The 16181-nt window shown below is 52.2% G+C and overlaps 1 protein-coding gene across 1 annotated transcript in view; it reads left to right on the top strand.

Annotated features, from left to right (window-relative positions):
* Positions 1 to 1254: 1254 nt before the first annotated feature.
* Positions 1255 to 16181, top strand: part of AKT2 (AKT serine/threonine kinase 2) — a 49469-nt gene continuing 34542 nt past the window's right edge. The window contains exon 1 of the mRNA XM_028529499.2: positions 1255 to 1468. The gene's annotated coding sequence lies outside the window, so the exon portion shown is untranslated. The remainder of the gene's footprint in view (positions 1469 to 16181) is intronic.

The raw sequence follows: 16181 nt of genomic DNA, 5'->3' as shown, positions 1-16181 counted from the left end.
TGCTCAGCATGCAGAGGAAGAAGAGGTAGGCCACAGAGTCTAGACTGGAGCAGAAGGGCTAATTCTTGAAACAAAAATTCCCCAAGACCCCACTCGGTGCCAAGCCCTTTGCTAAGTACACAGTGATGACTACGACTGCCTTGGTCTTTCCCCTCTTATGGCTCTCTGTGCTGTGGAGAGAGATCTGTCAAAGACTCTCAAGTAAGTGGTCAGGGCTGTATTGATGGAGACATTGTTCAGAGTTATCAACACTGAAGGGGCGAGACCATGAATTAGGAATACACGGCAGCGAGTTCCAAGCTGGAAACCCATAGCTAAGGGATGGCTCCAGCGTTAGGCTTACCTAAGGCCCATCCCTGAGCAGGACTTGCCCCAAACACTCTCGTAGACTTAGGTGAACTCAGGATAACCAATGCATACTTGTCAAGCTGTGCGGCACACTGAAACCCAAACTCATAAGCTAACATGCTCCACCCAACCAGTGCGAGAGAAGGGACTGGGAACCAGATGTCTCACAGCTGTCTAGTACACTAGCATAAATGGGCCAGAATCTGTACAAAACTCTTTTCTTGTGGGGTGATTTTAAGGCCTTTGTCGGCCCAAGTTAGCCCATAAAAAAGTTATATCCCATATTTAATTGCAAATATGATGAGCAGATAAGAATATTTTTGAGTCATAAATGTCTAATTGATATAAATTGTTCTGTTTACATAAAATAGTCTAATAGCCCATCTACGCAGGTATGATCATTTCCATTTGGCAGATGTGGATACTGAAGCACACCAAAAAAACAGTGTAGCCTTCTACCCATCACTAGCAAGAAAATGCAAAGCTGGGTTTCAAAGACTGAGCTCAACCGTGAGGGATATACTGAAAAGGAAACCTCTCCTAACTCCAGGTCCAGGGCCCTTTAAGAGCCTCGGAACCGGGAGGAAAAGCGAGAGCGTAAAAACAAGATCAAAGCGTATGCAAATAAGGAACAGGGACTGTCGGGAAACATCACCCCTGCCAGCCTCTAGGGAAAGCGGGCGTCGGTCAGAGTTCTACTGCGCTTGCTCACTCCTATCAGCTCTTTTCTTTCGGCGCCTGCGCGAGGCCCATCACTAACCTACGCCGGCCCAAACTTGCCTATTGTACGGAGGCGTTCTGCTTTAAGTCCACCGCCTCCTTTCGTTGCGCTTGCGCTGTATTGCTCTCCGAGTCTAGCTCCCGCTTCACGTCAGTTCCTGTTGTTGCGGGAGAAGGCGGTATTTCCGGCCAGTGGGTGGGACGGGGCGGTAAGCGGGGGCCGGGGGAGGGGGCGGGGGGGCCGCGCCGCGCGAGCCGTTGGGCCTGGCTCGGAGAAGGCGTTGCCGCTGCCGCCGCCGCCGCCACTGCCGCCAGGAAACACAGGAGTAGGATCAAGCGCAGCGTGGTGATGGGCAGGAGTAGAGCCCCGCCGGAGAGGCTGGGCGGCTGCCGGTGACAGGTGAGCGCGCCAGTGCGTGTCCCCGAACGCCCTCCCGCCCCCGCGGTGGTCGCGTCGGGACCCCCCGCGGTGCCGCGCTGGGTCGTACCACCAGTGCCTGCCGGGCGGGGACCGAGGCCCTCGAGCCCCCTTCCGGGAATGAGTAGGGGTGACTGCGCGGGGGCGGGGGCTCTAGCCCTGAGGGGCCGGGGGCGGGGGCGGCGGGTCGCACCACTGAAGCAGTCCCGGGGGGGGGCTACCAAAATGCGAGGCCCGAACCACTGAAGAGCTGGGGGCACGGACCCTAGCATGTGCGGGCTTGGGGCTGAACTCGTGGGCTGTGAAGTGAGAGCGTGCCTGGTGGGCGAGCGCTAAGTCACTGAGGGGGCGCGCCTTACCAAATGTAGGAGGCTGTACCTATTCGGGGGTGTGGGAGCAGTTCCTATACCGCTTTGAGAGATGTGGAGGTTTTGGGGGAGGGATCTGTACACCAAGTGTGGTCCGGGTAGCGCCGTCTGGGTTATACCACTGAGGCGCTGGTGGGGGGGGGGGAGCCATCCCCAGAACGTAGAGAGCGTTACATCAAAGTAGTAGGGCTGTGATGTTTATAATTTTTGAGGGACAGGGCAGGCAGAAGACGTCGTTTACGGGAGTGTTTTGGGAGGGCTCTAATGCTAGTGATCAGGAGGGGTTTCTGCCTCCTGTGTTTGGTGGGTGGAGCTTGGGGTTTACACTGAGTTACAGGGAGGATCGTCCTTTATTGAACCTAATAACTTTGGGGGAGGGGACTCTATGGACCCTGGACTCCTGTCTACCGCACAATTTCCTATTATTACACTCTGTTTTAAGGTGTGTGGGACAGACACCTCTGTGGCAAGTTCTTTCCATAGGGTGTGGGGAAATGTCTTAAAAGCCGCTGTTTGAAGTTTTCTGAGCTTTTGACTCCATTTAGGGGGAAGAGGTAGTAAGCTTAGATTTAGGGAGCTGTGCTCACGGACCTGCTTAAGACTTTGGAGGACGGAGTGTTGGGTGGGACGCCTCTCTCAGGGCAAAGTGGCTCGGGACACCTTGATTCTTAGTATTTGGAGGTCCCCCTTCCTCTGATTTGGAGGCGGATTGGGCTCAGCACGGGGCCTGTACTGGAATAATTAGGTCCTCCATGGACTGCCATTCAACTTGTCCCTTTTTCTCATCTCAGACAAGCATGGGGAGTCCAGTCAGGGCCTGACCTTGGTTGAGGGTAGGTGTGAAGGAGCCAGGCACCATGCTCTGCAGGCCCCTCCGTCCTTGAGACTCACTGTGTCTCCCTGGTGAGCAGTCCAGGCGCCCATCGTGTTTGCATTCCCCACAAGGGAATAACAGTTGGCTTCACCATTAGGTGGCAGTGGGTGGCAGTGAGGCTAAGCACTGTTTTCCCAGCTGTTCCTTTTTGCATAGGCCAAGGGGACCTAGCCCAGCATGATCCAGGAAGGGAGACTGCCCTTCTGAAGGGCCTGGGACAGCCAAATTCTTCACAGATCTGTTTCTCACTCTGCCGGCTGGGTGGGTGCTTCCAGCAGCCAGCTCCAGATAGGAGGCCACTGGCCCTGCTCTCTAGGCCAGCTTGTGACCTTGGCTTGCCTGTGACCTTTGCCCCCGGGTCTGGAGTTCCTAAAGGGCAGGGTGAAGTCTAACATGGGCTGATGATGTGGTCAAAAGGGGAGGGTGGTCACGTCTGGTCCATAGCATCAGCCTCCAAGCTGACTGGCTTCCATGGGTTGTGGTGCTTAAAATGGTCCCTGAGTCTCTTCAAGGCCATGGTGGCTGTGTAGAACTTTTCTCTGCTAGGGGTTTGTTCCTCTGGTTTCCTCCTCCTAGCTTTTGAGGGCTTGCCAGATGGGGTTAAAAGCAGCAATAAAAAGAATAACCACGAGGTTGATGGTTGACATTTATTGAATGCATTCCGTGTGCCTCACACTGTTCAGAATGCCTCCTGTGGACCAACTTGCTGGATACTCACATCTTAGAACGGTAGGTACTGTTGCTATGCTCTGTTTTAAAAGGGGAAACTGAGGCACAAAGAGGCAAGTCATTCCACAGCTAGTGAATAGCCAGTGTTTTTTAAACATTCACTGTATGTCAGGAATGTGACAGGCCTTTTACACACATGATCTCATTTAAATCTCAAAATATCCCTATGGTTTAGGTATTGGTTGTGCCCATTTTATAGACCCCTAGGAGGTAAGGAGAAGTGTGATACCCATTTTACAGATGCGGAAACTGGGAAACTGAGACACTTGCTGTGAAGTGAAATGATTTGCCCCAGGTCTCACAGCCAGAAGTGGTAGAGCTGGGATGTGAACCACTGGCCCCATTTGGCCTCCGAGTGAACCTCTTGTCAACAAGTAACTGGAACAGTGGTTTACTTGCACCCAGAGGTAGATATGGTGTTTCTATCATTTTGCAGAGTCAGAAATTGAGGTTCAGAGGTGTTCTTGCCCTGCCTAGGTCTGTCAGACCTAGGGGGCCAAGCTGGAATTTGAAGGTGCATCTGCTTATCCCTGGTGTCAGGTACTCCTAGTTCACTGGCTCCTAAGCTGGAGTGGATCTCTGTCACTTCAAAGCCCCTGCCTTGGACCCTGCCAGCTGTACCCATGGTCATTTCTTTCCTGTTGTCCTCAGAACCTGGGGCAGCTGTGAGCACCTCTGTTGGCAGCTGGTCCAGCAGTCCTGACTCGCTGGTGGGACTAGGTCTGTCTTCAGAGTTGAGCCAGAGCATCTTTTAATCCAGGGCACAGTGTGTGCTGGGGGTTGGGAGAAGACAGTAAAAGCAATATTCAGGGGTGACATGCTATCAGGGCACCCCTGTTAGAGGTCTCTACGCAAGGATGGTGTAGTGGGCAGGCGTGCACGTTCTGGCACTTTCACATTCTTGCTGTGTGACCGTGGGCCACAGGGTTCATTTCTGTGCAGTGGGCTCAGAATGGCACCCATCTCAGGCTGTTGCAAGGGTTAAATGAGCTAATTCATGAGAAGCTCCTCAAAGAGCACCTGGCACTGTGTAAAGGCTCAGTCAGCAGTACTGGGGGCATCAGCACCCCACCCTCAGTCTTCTCCGGCATCCCACTATCCAGCCTCCCAGCTCTGCCCCACCAGGATTCAGGAATCTGGTGTCCTGGTCTCTGACCTGTGTAAAGAGCTTCACTGCGTGATTCAGAGCACTGGGTTCAAATCCAGCCCTTTCACTCACTGGTCTGTGTGACTTTCAGCAGGTTCTTCAACCCTTCTGAGCCCTTCTCATCATCCGTGTTGTGGGCTGCTGCTGATTCTCCCCTGATAGGTTGTGAAGGTTACATGGGTTAGTTTGTGGAAAGCATTTATAACTGGGAAGTTCTAACAGTAAGCCTACAGTAAACATCCTGTTCTCACTGTATTTAACAAGAGTGCCTGACACATGGTGAGCCCTGGGATAGCTTAGCAATTGTAATTCTTATTTCTGCTAGGATTTTGAAGGTGCTTTTCAAGTTACAGAGCCTTGTCAGATAACACCAGGAGGAGGATATGGCCAAAATTAGCATCTCTGGTTTCTAGATGAGGGTTGGGACTGGGAGGGACATATAATCAAATAAAAGCTGGAAAATGCAGTGCCCAGGGCCCATCTTTCTTTCACACAGTTGCTGCCTAGAGCCATTTTGAGGTCTGAATTCCAGCTCCTTTGTAGATGTCGGTCTCTGCTAAACTGTCTTCTTCCCTGTATGTGTTTTTATTGAATCTCCACCACAGACCCCAGCAGTGGTGGGAATGGCCCTTTTGAAGGCTGCAAGGTGGAAGGCTAGGCAGGGAGAGTTGGAGAAGTGTGCGTGGATTTGGGCCAGGCTTTGTAGAGCCCAGTGGGCCTGGTGGAGAAGTGTGGATTTGATCCTGAAGGCATTGTAGAACTAAAGCAAAGTTTTCATTTATCCACCACTTATTGAGCACCTGCTGCATGGCTGGCATTGCTCTAGCTCTTTGGGATACAGGGGTGCACTTGACAAAGGCCCTACCCCTTTGGAACCAAGAGAGACAAACCTGAAACCTGGTGAATAAATAAGGGGCAGGTTAAAGGGAGGGACTAGGCAGTGAATTAAAATCGGATGTGACTGGTGCTTTAGGTGAGCTGTCAGGAAGGCCTCTGAGATGGGCAAGGAGACATGAGAGGGAATAGCCTTGGGGTGTGGGGGAGAACCACAGTACAGAAGTCCTAGTGAGGCCAAGTTTGGTGAGGTGCAGGGCCAGGGTGAGTGAAGGACGTAGGAGGGGTTGGGTCGCTCAGAGCCTTGCAGCCCCCTCTGAGGAGCAACTTGGTCAGATTTAGACTTTCAGCAGATGCTTTTTGCCATAAGAGAGGTTCTCAGGCTTCTGTTTGGGGCGGGGGTAGGTTTAGAGCCAGTCAGGGAGTTTCACATGCCTCCCACTTCCCCCTTGAGTAGAATCACTGCCTTAGAAATGCTGCAGGCCCGATGGTTGCCTCCCTCATCTGTGGTTTTCACACCGTGTTCCCCAGGGCATGTGGCTGTCCCCTTTAGGGACGGATGGGGTGGGGAGCTCAATGGGCTGCTTTGCTGCCCACCCCTCCCCAACCCAAATAGTTGGGCTAATATCAAGTAACAGTGCCGAACAATAGGAATACCTGATAAAAGCCACACTTGCTGATTCTGTCTTCCATTCCACTTGTGCCCGAGGGCTGGCACCATCCCTGGCACTGCTCTAGAACTTGGAAGACCAGGCCCTGTGGGCCTACCTTCTACTGGAGACAGGAGCCCAGCAAACAAGGACATCAAGTCACTGTCAATGTTATGAAAGCAACGAGAATGGGGGTCAGGGGAAAGAGAGTATGAGATGTTAGTGTGTTTTATTTATTTTTTCATTTTTGTTATTTTTCTTTGGTATTAGTGTGTTCTAGCTGGGCTGATGGGGGGCTTCTTGGAGGAGGTGACACATAGGCTGGGACTGGTGTGTGGTGAAGCAGCCATGGGAGAACTTGAATGAAGACCCCTCAGACTGAAGTGGAATCTGCTATGAGTCTTTTCTCACAGAGGTGAGAACTGAGGCCTGGAGAGTCTCGGTAACCTGTGCTGGGTCCCCCAGCCCAGCAGTGTTGGGGGCAAGCTCTCAGTTTGGGCAGCATGGCTCCAGAGTCCCTTAGCCCAGGAAGGCACTCAGTAACCTTGGGTTTCTAGTTCCACAAGTGAGCCTTAAACTTAGCTAAGCTTTAGAACGGTGAGCACGAACCTGGCTGTTGATTTTCCCAGGCTCATTTTGGAATGCTTTCCTGGAGGGAGTGGAGCCCCTCAGAGCATAGTCTTAGGGTCTTCAGAATTCCCTTCGATTAGGAGGATGGAAAAGAGTGTCCTTTGCACTTGATCTCCAAGCCTCTGGGGGACCCAGGGACACCCCTCCCTGGGCCTCTCTTTGACTTCCCAAGTGGAAGGCTCTCAACCACCAGGCCTTGAGGCTGCACGCTGGGGTGGTTCCGTGGCAGGCTCTTCTGGACAACCAGCCAAGCAGTGAGAGGCCCAGCTCGGGGAGACAGCCCTGGGAGCAGGACCAGAAGGGAGGGAGCGAGGGAGCGGGCGTGGGAGGGGCAGCAGGATGGGATCTCAGCCTGGCCCCCTTGGGGGCAGGACCCACTGCCAACTCCGCACCCACAGCAAGACCTGCTGTGCTGGGTTTGTGGAGCAGGGGACAGCAAGGAGGGTCTGGCTGAGGGGATACTACATGTCAGAGGTCTCTGCAGGAATTTCCTTGAGCCCAGCTGTCCTGCCTAGGAAGCTCGTCCACAGATGTTTCGAAGGGTGAGGCCAGAAATCCAAGCTTGTCTTGGTTCGCCACCTTCTGGGCCCTTCCCCACGGACTGGGGTGGCTGCTAATCCCTTGCCCCCCTTCCCAACCCCTGCCAGCTTGGTTTCAGGTTGTCTTCATCTGGTGGGTTATTTCAAAGTGGCCCGAGCTGGGGGCAGCCGGCCTGGTTGTAAACCCTGCTCCTGGCTCTCCCCTTGGTTGCTGGGGAACCCTGGGGGCCTTATATTATCTCTCTGAGATGTATTTTTGCACAACTGAAATGGGACCGTCCCTGCTGAGGCTGTAGGGAGGAATCAGGGAGCTAACATGTTAAAAAGTGCTTGTCCCGGGCTGCCTGGGAAGGTGCTTGATGGGTCCATGCTGCCGCTTCTGCTGTTGGAGACTGTCAGGCTGGGCACCTGAGAGCGGAGAAGGGGCTCTGGACGCGGCCAGCCTGGGCTTGCTGGTTGGCAGAGTAGGTTTGTGTTTAAAGCCTTGGGAGGGAATGGCAGGCCAGCTAGCTGAGGTTTCCTGCTGGGGAGGGCTCTGGACAGAAAGATTAATCACACTCGTCACTAAGCTCCTGCTCGGCCAGACGTGGCTCCGAGCACTTGGTTCCCGGTTGCTCAGACTCACGGTGGCGTGTTAGGTGTGTAGCAGTCACCTCCATTTTGTAGACGGAACCCAGGCACAGAAAGCTAGGTAGGATGGCTGCGTTGTTACAGAGAGCCAGCAGAGTGGCCCCTCTGGGGTTTTCTGTGGTGCTCTCTCTCACCAGTCCTCACCGCAGGCTGGGAGCTCGGTACAGCTGTTCCCATTACACTGGTGAGGACACAAAGGCTCAGGGAGGTGATTGGATTCGCCGAAAGTGTTGATAGGTGAGGGATGTGAAATTGGAACCCGGCCCTATCTGGTGTCAAGTCTGCCTTTGTGAGACTGGCTCTTTGGCTTCTGACCGGTGTCATGGCCGCTGTTCCTTGAGGTCATTACTGGTGTTTTAATGATGTTTTTGCTTTCTCTTCTCTTAGAACTGGCACCAAGGAGGCCTCAGTTGTCCTAGAAATGACTGAATTAGCTCCATTTGATGCTTGCTTGGATGGGATGGGGCTGCCTCTCTCCAGCCCGTGATGCCCATGGACCCTTGGCCTTGGCCCCTTCCTATCTCAGAGCTGGGGTGGCAGGGGAGCAGGAGACACTCCCTACACCCTGGCTTGGGGTCTGATTCCTGAATGGCCTCTGGTGTTAGCCCTTGGCTGTTTTTGGTCATTTGTATATTCCATCCTCTCACCAAATAATTTATTGAGTGCCTGTTGCTTGTCATGTATAGTTTTGGATGCCAGGGAGCAAGTGGCATGCAGTCTGTGGAGGAGGCAGAGAAGTGGCATTTGCCCTGTGAGGGCTCCATGTGGCCAAGGAAAGGAACAGAGATCTAGCTGGTCTTGGCTGGAGCGGGGCTGGGAGAAAGCCCTGAGGTGAGGCATCAGGGCTTGAAGGTGAAAGCCCAAAGGAATGAATGGGTCAGGCAGGTAGCCAGCGGGCAGCACGGGAGAGGCCCTGAGGCACCTTCGTACTGTGGAAGCACTGCGAGCCAGGCTGGAGCGGGGCAGAGAGGAGGGTGGCAGGGCATGGGTCCAACAGGCAGGTCTGGGGTCCCTTAGGGCCGCGTTTCTCAAAATAGTGTCCAGAGACCTGGGGGGTGGCAGTGGCAGGTGCTAAGCACGTGATTTGGGGTAGTGTCTGCAAGTTGTCTACTTTATTTAGCTATGCTTTCATTTAGGTGATATTTTCCAAAAGTTAATATAGGCACGTCATGAATCATCTGGATGATTTCTTTCAGCCAGCTAGTGACACTGTTCACATAGCTGCCACTTCCACAGCTCTGACTAAAGCTCAGGCAGGTCCTTGCCTTCGGAGTCCGCCTTTGTGTGATTGCTGCCCGTCTCCCAGAATGCTGGCCTTCTCCCCAGCTGCATGTAGAGCACATCTCTGGTTGGGCCCCCATGGCGACTCTGGGTTGTTAAGAAATAACAGAAGCATATGCTCAGTTAGGTCGCTGTTAAGGTCCCGTTTCATAGACGTGGATGCTACTGTTCAGAGAAGAGACTCATGCAGACTAGAATCGGCCAGGGCTCCAGGTGCAGGTTTGGGCATCCGAGCCCTGTTCCAGTTCTCTGGGCTGAGTGGGTCAGGGCTCAAGGGTGACGCGTTGGGTGGGAGCTTCTCCTTGGCCCCTTGGGCCTGTGAGTGTCACAGTCCCAGCCTCTCTGCCCACCCTCCTGCCTTCAGGCTCCTGCTGCTTCATTAGCAGAGGTTCTGTAGAGCTGCACCTTCAATCAGCTGGCCACTAGCCATGTGTGCCTTTTAAATTTTAAATAATTAAAATTAAATGAAAGTAAAAATTCAGTTCTTTAGCTGCACTAGCCATCGTACCCACACCTTCAGCATTATAGAAAGTTCTGTTGGCTAAGAAAGCCACCTCTTGCACTCACTCACCCATGATCTTACGCATGTGATTTGTTCTCTCTGGGTCTCAGTTTTCCCTTTTGGAAAATGGGGATGTTAGCAGCATCTACCTCTCAGAGTTGCTGTGAAGGTCGGTATTAATCCAGGCCAGGCATGTTGTGAGCACTCAGGAAATGCTGGCCGTGGGCAGGACCCTGCCTGTTTGCTCCCAGGTGTCTTAGCAATGAGGTGGGACTGGGGCCACCAGACCCTGCCTCAGATCTCCTGGCTGGGCACCAGCAAGTGATGATGTAGAGCAATGGCTTTGAGGGAGGAACCCCTCAGCCAGGCTGGGTGGGCCCTCTGTGTGTGTGTGTGTGTGTGTGTGTCTATGTTAGTTCGTTGGGGACAGCCTCGGTGTGCAGGGTGTCAGGTACTGTAAGGGCAGGCTGAGTGGGGGGTGGGAGGGCTCGGCCTCTTGGGAGTGAGTGCAGAGGGAGGTAGAAGAGCCTTGGCTAGGACAGCGTGATCCAGTCTTCTAGGCTGTGTTCTAGCTGCCAGGCCTTGGGTACTCACTGAATCCTTCCAGGCCTCAGTTTCCCCTCCTCTAGAATGTGGGTCCTCATGATCCCCAAGTGAGCCAGGTGTTAGGGGTGTCAGGCCAGTGCTTTTTCTGGGGACAGTTCCTGAGAATAAGGATGTGACACAGGCCCTTCCTCACTGGGGCCGGGGGATTCCATGTGCTCCTCCTCCTCAAGCCAGCAGTTCCCCATCTCTCGATGGGGAACAGCCACAGCCCTTACAGTGGCTGGAAGTCCCTGCCCAGGCCAGGCCCCCAGCTTCCTCTGCAGCCACAGGTACCTTGCTCTCCTCCACCACCTCCTGACAGTGTCTCACACAGGCCACACCTTGGTGCTACTCTTCCTGGGCCTGGTGCACCCTTTGCCAGGTCTCCATGTGGCTTTCTAGTCTCTTTCAGGTTTCTGCTCATATTTTACCATCTCACTAACTCTCCTCCAATAACCCTGTACAACAACATTGGAAACTCTTGCCCTCTCCCCAGCACCTAGTCCTCAATATGCTGCCTCTGTCCACAGCATTTGCCAGCTTCTGAAAGTCAGTATAACTTGCCTGTTTATTTCACTGACTTATTTTAGTGCCTGTCCACTCTCCATTCCCTTCCCCCATCCCCAGACCTGTAAACTCCCCAGGGCTGAGAGCTCTATTTTGGTTGCTGCTGCCTCCCTGGTGACCAGAGCAGTATGGACACAGTGTAGGTGCCATTTTTGTGGGATGGATGAATGAATGCAAACTTTTTTGTTCCACCTTCACTTGGCGGAACTCTGAGCTCAAAGCTGTGGGGCTGGGGACACAAGGGGACAAGGACAGACCCCATCCTTGCTTTGTGGAGCTCTTGGTCCACTAGGGGGTGGTGTACCCTTACCCAGGTAATTGTACACATGACTGAGACAGTAGAGGTAAGTGCTGCAAGGGGACGGGAAGGCTGAGGTCTGAGTGCCTGTGAATCATAGGGCAGGGGCTATTGGGATGCTCCCCTGAGGAAACAGGGATTTAGCAGGTAAAGGTTTGTGAGCGGTGTGCCAGTTGGGGGACTAGCACATGCAAAGGCCCTGGGGTGAGGGGAAGAGAGCAAGAAATGTTCACGGGACTAAGAGAAGGGGAAAGTATGTGTGGGGCAGCATACTGACCTGTGAGTCTGGTGAACTGGCAGGGGCCACCTCAGGTGGGTCCTGGTAGCCTCCATAAGGGCCTCGGATGTGACCCCTGAGCAGGGAGGGACAGGGTCAGAGCTGTGTTTGGAGGGTCCCTCTGGCCACATCATGGTGCTCTCAGCATGTTTGGAGCCCATGGCCCAGCAGACTCAAATATTTGACATGATTTCTGTGGGTGCTGTAAGGCCTGGGGTAGCAGGGAGGAGAAGAAATCTGCTCCGGTGCTTATTCTTGTCCCGGTATCTTTTGCAGCCCGCCCACGTCTTGAGCCTGCCTCCTGTCCTACCTGCTCCAAGTAGACAGATGGGGCAGCTGGGGGGAGTGTGTGGTGTTTAACAGGAAAAAAATATATTTATTTTTTGCCACTTCTTACCAAGGAACTGGAATAGGTAAAAAAATTCACACATTACAGAAGTGTGTATGTGGGAAGTGAGGGCCCCCATGTCTCCACCAACTGGAGGAGACAGTGGCTCCTGACAGGTGTTCAGCCCTTGCCGTGTCAGGCTCTGTCTGAAGGACTTAATGAGGATTAACTCACTCCCTGGTGGGGATTAACTGCACAGCCTCCGTGGTATGTATTGTTATCGTTTCCAACATGCGGATGAGGAAACTGAGGCGAAGAAATGGGAAGCAATTTGCCCAAAGTCACACAGCCCGACCTCACAACTGAGGTTGGAACAGATCTGGTTCCTGCGGCCACCTCGACTCCTGCACCCTTACTCTGCCTCTGTCGGCTCTGAGACAGTTCCTTCTCTGTCTGTGACGGCTGAACACAGATCTCTTTGCATCCCCAGTCTGTGACACTGTTCCCTGTAAGGTCCACTCTTGATCGTACAACCGCTTTTCTGAAAAGGATGCTTTAGATGAAAGCATCCCTTTACACATGGATGGTGAGATGTCTGTCAATCTCAGTAGTGTCAACGTGTGAAAAATAAGCATATGAGAGTTGAGACGACATGGTGTGTCCGCACACGTTCCGAAAAGGGATCGGTTGGACATCCTGTTGTTCAGGAGCACACTGCGTGCCAACCATCAGTGTTGGCCCGTCGGGTATTTCTCATGCACAATATGGCTGTGTTGTGTTCTGTCAGCCGGATGGGTCCTCATCGAGGGCTGGGTGCTGCGCTGAGCCCATCCGTGGATGAGCCTTTGGTAGAGGCGCTGCTCTCAGCCCCATTGCACAAAGGAGGAAACGCAGGCTTGGGGAGGCTATCAAGTCGGGGAGCAGGGTCTTGAATCTGAGTCTGCCTAAGGCTGTGTGTATTGTGGCAGGGAAGCCAGGCTGCCTGGGGTCCCCTCTCAACTCCATGCTTTCTGATTTGGTGATGAAGGCAAGTCTTTTCACATCTGTGATTCAGTGTCTTTATTAAAATAGAGTCAGTCGTGTAAGCTCGTGCTGCAGAGTGTTCCTGTGAGGGTTGAATTTGCATGTACAAGGCACTTAGGTGTGCTGGGCTTGTGGTAAGTGCAATGTAGACATTCCCTCTTTCTAGCATTGACATCATATTAACAGTTACTTCAATACCAGAAGCTGTTGTGGACTTGAGGTTGCTTCCTGTGTCTCATGAGTCCAGCAAGAACACCCTCAGCACAGCAGTTCTCAAAGGGGGTGGCTTGCCCCAGGGGACATTCAGTAGTGTCTGAAGACACTTTCGATGGTTACACCTTGGGGGAGGGTGTGCCTCGGCACATGGAGACCAGGGGTGCTGCTGAGCATCCTGCTGTGCACAGAACAGGCCCCACAGCCAGAATGGCCCAGCCCCAAACAGTGCTAGTGCTGAGGCCAAGAAACCCCTCTCTGTGCTGCCATAAGCATTTTCTGCAGAAGTTCCTCCAAGGGCAAGTGTTTTCCACATTATCCGTTTTGCTAACATGCTCTCATGAAGCTGGGGAGCAGTTTACAGAACTGCGGTGGTGAGTAAGGGAATCACTCTCCTCCCCCGCCATGTGCCTTTCCTCCCAGATTCCCACAAGCAGATGCTGATCATTGAACTTATTTCCTGAGTGAGTCCTCCTCTGGGAGCTGTAGGTGAGGCACAGATTAGAGGGCAGATGACAGAGGCTCCCAGAGGGGGTCTCAGTGCCAGGAAGGAGCCCTCACCCCACTCTTTCAAGTGCTTGGAGATGCAGAGCCTCAGCCTCCGCTCCTGCCTCCCTCAATCCCATCTGTCCTGTCTGGCAAAGAAACCAGGTCAGGGAGAGGGGGCGAGAGAAAGAGGACCTGACAAATGGCAAGGAAAGGAATTTCACTTATTTGGAGCCTGTTCTGGTACACATTCATTCCACAAATATGTATTAAGTGCCCTGTATGTACCCAGCACTGTGCACCAGGACATGCTGAGGAGAGGCTGACAGTGAATTGCTGAACAGGTAAATCCATACAACCCTGTGAGTGACAGGTGCTTATGGAGAAAAAGCATAAGGGTAGGAAAGATGGGTGCACTTTTGCCTAGGGAGTTTAGGAAGGCTTCTCAAAGCAACAGGAGCAGAGGCTGAAGATAGCGGGTGGGGCCATGTGGGTAACTGGAGAAGAGCCTCCTAACAGAGGAGCAGTGTGTGCAAGGGCCCTGAGGTAGGGATGTTCTGGATTGTCGCAGGAGCCACAGGGGCAGGAATGTGTTTGGAGAAGTAAAGGGACATCAGTGTAGACCGCATAGAGTTCTGGGCTCCTTCTAAGGACTTTGGCTTTTACTCTGGATTAGATGGGGCTCCAGAGGGTTTGAATAGAGGAGGGGTAGGCTCTGACTCAGGTATTCACAGGGCCCTAGACTGTAGAGGGGCGAGGACAGAAGCACTAGAGCTCACAACTACCCTCAGTGGCAGGAACTACCCTCAATGGCAGGAACCACCCAACTAATTTTGCAGATGAGGAAACAGGTTTGGAAGGACCCTTCCCAAGACTAACAAACTAGGGTGAGGCCCTCATCCAGGGCCTCTCTCCGCTTGGCCTTGTGCCGTGTTGTAAATTGCCTCTTGTGGACCTGACTCCTAGCTCTGAGATGTAGCTTCTGAAGGAGCTACATTTTGAAAACCATTGAGAAATAAGACAGATGGAAATAAAAATGTCTTTAAAAACTTTAATAATAATTTATTATAGAGTGTTTGAAACATAACAATAAAGTCAGTGATACCCATGTACTCAGTGACTATTTTAAAAAATAAAACCTTACCCTGGCTGGTGTGGCTTGGTTGAAGTATCATAGGGGAACTAAAGGCTTGTGGGTTCGATTCCCATTCAGAAGACATACCTAGGTTGAAGGTTTAACCCCTGGTCTTGGTGCATATGGGGGGCAACTATTCGATGTTTCTCACATCTATGTTTCTTTCTCCCTTCCCCTCTCTCTAAAAGCAATGGAAAAAAAAAGTCCTCAGGTGAGGATAAAAAACATAAAATCCGCCCTGTCTGGTGTGGCTTAATGGACTGAGTGCTGGCCTATAAACCAAAGGGTTGCCGGTTCCATTCCCAGTCAGGGCACATGCCTGGTTTTCTGGCCAGGTCCCCAGTAGGGGGTGTGTGAAAGGCAACCACACATTGATGTTTCTCTCCCTCTCTTTCTCCCTCCCTTCCACTCTCTCTAAAAATAGATAAATAAAATCTTTTTTTTTTTAAAAACTGGCCAGTACGGTCAGAGCCCCCTCAGGAACCCCTGTCCAGTCACTATCGACTCCTGCTCAGAGCTGATCGTTGAGTGTGGTGAATTGCATTCCCATTCAGCTTGCTTCTGTGCGGTTAAGTGTATCCCCTAAAACTCCAGCCTCCCCCTTTCCAGGCTGCCCTGCTCCTCCTGGAGTGCAAGTCCCTCCTCCAGCGGGACCCTTATACAGATGGGATCACTGCACTACGTAGAGGATGTCACACAGCCAAAGAGCAGCAGAGCTTGGGGTTGAGATTTTGACCCTCTGGACCCTGGATCCTTCTCCTTACTCATTGGTGGTCCAGCCTTTTTGAGGAGAAATCCAGGCAGGCCAGCCTTGAGGTCAGGGGAGCCCTGGAAACCAGGAGACCCAATTTGAGCTCTTGTTTGGACTTCCAAACTCTGTTTTTTTTTTTCCAGAATTACTTCTTTTGTCATAAAATAAAGAAAAATGTGTTAAATTTATGTTATAACAAGTAATTATAAAGCAAAGCCTGGTGTAACCACCACAGAATATTGTCCACTCCCAGAAATATCCGTTTCCGCCCCCCGCCCCCCAAAGTTATTCCCAAATTGAACCACAGCTGACTTTGGGATGTTTGTTGCCTTGATTTCTGCCCAGTTACAAGCGAGAAAGTTGTCTTCAAACAAATAATGTCACGTGGCCTGTTCAGAGCTTGCTATGAATGGGCTCTTGGTGTGTTATTTTGTATCTGGCTTCTGGCATTCCATGTCACAGTCTCGCACTTCATCCCTGTTGTGTGTGTCAGCAGTTTGGTCCTTTTTATTGTGTAGGATGTTGTGCTGTCTGAGTTTACTTCACTTGATTTGTCCATTCTTCTGTGGGTGAACACATGGTCTGTTTCCAGTTTGAGGGTTACTGTACGCCACTGTGAACATTCTAGTACATACATGTCCTCCAGTGAGCACACACTCATTTCTGTTGGGGCAGCAGAATTGCTGGGTCATGGCACAGGTACATAATGAGCTTTAATTCTTACTGCCGCACAGTCTTCCGTAGTGATTGGGTGTTTGATACTCTCACTAGTTGTGATTCCTCTACATCCTTTGTCAATACTTGGCATTGTCAGTTTAAGGAATTTTAGCCATTCTGGTGAGTCGCTT

Source organism: Phyllostomus discolor, chromosome 12 (assembly GCF_004126475.2).
Source record: "Phyllostomus discolor isolate MPI-MPIP mPhyDis1 chromosome 12, mPhyDis1.pri.v3, whole genome shotgun sequence".
Taxonomy (NCBI): Eukaryota; Metazoa; Chordata; class Mammalia; order Chiroptera; family Phyllostomidae; genus Phyllostomus; species Phyllostomus discolor.
This window is presented reverse-complemented; position numbering and strand designations above follow the sequence as displayed.